The sequence below is a fragment of the Carcharodon carcharias genome, chromosome 35 (assembly GCF_017639515.1).
Source record: "Carcharodon carcharias isolate sCarCar2 chromosome 35, sCarCar2.pri, whole genome shotgun sequence".
Classification (NCBI taxonomy): Eukaryota; Metazoa; Chordata; class Chondrichthyes; order Lamniformes; family Lamnidae; genus Carcharodon; species Carcharodon carcharias.
In genome coordinates, this window is record NC_054501.1 from 1,736,521 (window position 1) to 1,740,400 (window position 3,880).

A 3,880-nucleotide genomic window follows, 5' to 3' on the forward strand; every position below is an offset into this window, starting at 1 on the left:
AGAGAGAGTGGACTGAGAGACACCCGTCAGTGTACAGATACCTCAGTGAAAGAGAGAGGGGACTGAGAAGCACCAGTCAGTGTACAGATATCTCCCTGAGAGAGAGAGGGGACTGAGAGACACCAGTTAGTGTACAGATATCTCCCTGAGAGTGAGAGGGAACTGAGAGAAACCAGTCAGTATACAGATATAGCCTGAGAGAGAGGGGTCTGAGACGCACCAGTGAGTGTACAGATATCTCCCTGAGAGAGAGGGGTCTGAGAGACACCAGTCAGTGTACAGATTTCTCCCTGAGAGAGAGGGGACTGAGAGACACCAGTCAGTGTACAGATATCTCCCTGAGAGAGAGAGGGGACTGAGAGACACCAGTCAGTGTACAGATATCTGCCAGAGAGAGAGAGGGGACTGAAAGAGACCAGTCAGTGTACATATATTTCGCTGAGAGAGAGGGGACTCATAGAGACAAGTCAGAGTAAAGATATCACACTGAGAGAGAGGGGACTGACAGACAACAGTCAGTGAACAGATATGTCACTGAGAGAGAGGAACAGAGAGACACCAGTCAATGTGCAGATATCTCACGGAGAGAGAGGGGACTTAGAGACGCCAATCAGTGTACAGATATCTCCATGAGAGAGAGGGACAGAGAGAAACCAGTCAGAGTACAGATATCTCCCTGAGAGAGAGAGGGGACTGAGCGACACCAGTCAGTGTACAGATATCTCCCTGAGAGACAGAGGGGACTGAGAGACACCAGTCAGTGTACAGATATCTCCCTGACAGAGAGGGGACTGAGAGACACCAGTCAGTGTAGAGATATCTCCCTGAGAGAGAGAGGGGACAGAGAGACACCCGTCAGTGTACAGATACATCCGTGAGAGAGAGAGGGGACTGAGAGGCACCAGTCAGTGTACAGATATCTCCCTGAGAGAGAGAGGGGACTGAGAGACACCAGTTAGTGCACAGATATCTCCCTGAGAGTGAGAGGGAACTGAGAGAAACCAGTCAGTATATAGATATCTCCCTGAGAGAGAGGGGTCTGAGAGGCACCAGTGAGTGTACAGATATCTCCCTGAGAGATAGGGGTCTGAGAGACACCAGTCAGTGTACAGATATCTCCCTCAGAGAGAGAGGGGACTGAGAGACACCAGTCAATGTACAGATATCTCCCTGAGAGCGAGAGGGACGGAGAGACACCAGTCAGTGTACAGATATCTCCCTGAGAGAGAGAGGGGAAAGAGAGACAACAGTGTTCAGATATCTCCCTGAGAGTGATAGGGGACTGAGGGACACCAGTCAATGTACAGATGTCTCCCTGAGAGAGAGAGGGAACTGAGAGACACCAGTCAGTGTACAGATGTCTCCCTCAGAGAGAGAGGGGTCTGAGAGACACCAGTCAGTGTACAGATATCTTCCTGAGAGAGAGGGGATGGAGGGACACCAGTCAGTGTACAGATATCTCCCTGAGAGAGAGGGGACTGAGAGACACCAGTCAGTGTACAGATATCTCCCTGAGAGATAGGGGACTGAGAGACACCAGTCAGTGTACAGATATCTCCCTGAGAGAGAGGGGACTGAGAGACACCAGTCAGTGTACAGATATCTCCCTGAGAGAGAGGAGACTGAGAGAAGCAGTCATTGTACCGATATATCCCGGAGAGAATGAGGGAACTGAGAGACATGAGTCAGTGTACAGATATCTCCCTGAGAGAAAGAGGGAACTGAGAGACACCAGTCAGTCTACAGATATCTCCCTGAGAGAGAGAGGGGATTGAGAGACACCAGTCAGTGTACAGATACCTCCCTGAGAGAGAGAGGGGACTGAGAGATACCAGTCACTGTACAGGAACCTCCCTGAGAGAGAGAGGGGACAGAGAGACACCAGTCAGTGTACACATATCTCCCTGAGAGAGAGAGGGGACTGAGAGACACCCGTCAGTGTCCAGATACCTCCGTGAGAGAGAGAGGGGACTGAGAGGCACCAGTATGTGTACAGATATCTTCCTGAGAGTGAGAGGGACCTGAGAGAAACCAGTCAGTATACAGATATCTCCCTGAGAGAGAGGGGTCTGAGAGACACCAGTCAGTGAACAGATATCTCCCTGAGAGCGAGGGGTCTGAGAGACACCAGTCAGTGTACAGATATCTCCATCAGAGAGAGAAGGGACTGAGAGACACCAGTCAGTGTACAGATATCTCCCTGAGAGAGAGAGGAGACTGAAACAACGGTCACTGAACAGATATCTCCCAGAGAGAGAGAGGGACTGAAAGACACCAGTCAGTGCACAGATATCTCCCTGAGAGAGAGAGCGGAAAGAGAGACACCAGTCAGTGTTCAGATATCTCCCTGAGAGTGAGAGGGGACTGAAAGACACCAGTCAATGTACAGATATCTCCCTGAGAGAGAGAGGGGAAAGAGAGAAACCAGTCAGTGTACAGATATCTCCCTGAGAGAGAGGGGACTTAGGGACACCAGTCAGTGTACAGACATGTCCCTGAGAGAGAGGGGACTGAGAGACACCAGTCAGTGTACAGATATCTCCCTGAGAGAGAGGGGACTGTGAGACACCAGTCAGTGTACAGATATCTCCCTGAGAGAGAGGGGTCTGAGAGACACCAGTCAGTGTACAGATATCTCCCTGAGAGAGATAGGGGACAGAGAGACACCAGTCAGTGCACAGATATCTCGCTGAGAGAGAGGGACTGAGAGACACCAGTCAGTGAACGGATATGTCCCTGAGAGAGAGAGGGGACTCAGAGACACCAGTCAGAGTACAGATATATCCCTGAGAGAGATAGGGGACTGAGAGACACCAGTCAGTGTACAGATATCTCCCTGAGAGAGAGAGGGGACTGAGAGACATCAGTCAGTGTACAGATACCTCCCTGAGAGAGAGAGGGACTGAGAGACACCAGTAAGAGTACAGATATCTCCCTGAGAGAGGAGACTGGCAGATACCAGTCAGTGTACAGATATCTCCCTGAGAGAGAGGGGACTGAGAGACACCAGTCAGTGTACAGATATCTCCCTGAGAGAGAGAGGAGACTGAGAGACACCGGTCACTGAACAGATATCTCCCTGAGAGAGAGAGGGACTGAGAGACACCAGTCGGTGTACAGATATCTCCCTGAGAGAGAGAGGGGAAAGCGAGACACCAGTCAGTGTTCAGATATATCCCTGAGATTGAGAGGGGACTGAAAGACACCAGTCAATGTACAGATGTCTCCCTGAGAGAGAGAGGGAACTGAGAGACACCAGTCAGTGTACAGATATCTCCCTGAGAGAGAGAGGGGAAAGAGAGAAACCAGTCAGTGTACAGATATCTGCCTGAGAGAGAGGGGACTTAGGGACACCAGTCAGTGTACAGATATCTCCCTGAGAGAGAGGGGACTGAGAGACAAAAGTCAGTGTACAGATATCTCCCTGAGAGAGAGGGGACTGAGAGACACCAGTTAGTGTACAGATATCTCCCTGAGAGAGAGGGGAATAGCAGACACCAGTCAGTGTACAGATATCTCCCTGAGAGAGAGAGGTGACAGAGAGACACCAGTTAGTGCACAGATATCTTGCTGAGAGAGAGGGACTGAGAGACACCAGTCAGTGAACAGATATCTCCCTGATAGAGAGAGGGGACTGAGAGACACCAGTCAGTGCACAGATATCTCCCTGAGAGAGAGAGGGGAAAGAGAGAAACCAGTCAGTGTACAGATATCTCCCTGAGAGAGAGGGACTGAGAGAGACCCATCAGCGAACAGATATCTCCCTGAGAGAGAGGGGACTTAGAGACACCAGTCAGTGTACAGACATCTCCCTGAGAGAGAGAAGAATAGCAGACACCAGTCAGTGTACAGATATCTCCCTGAGAGAGATAGGGGACAG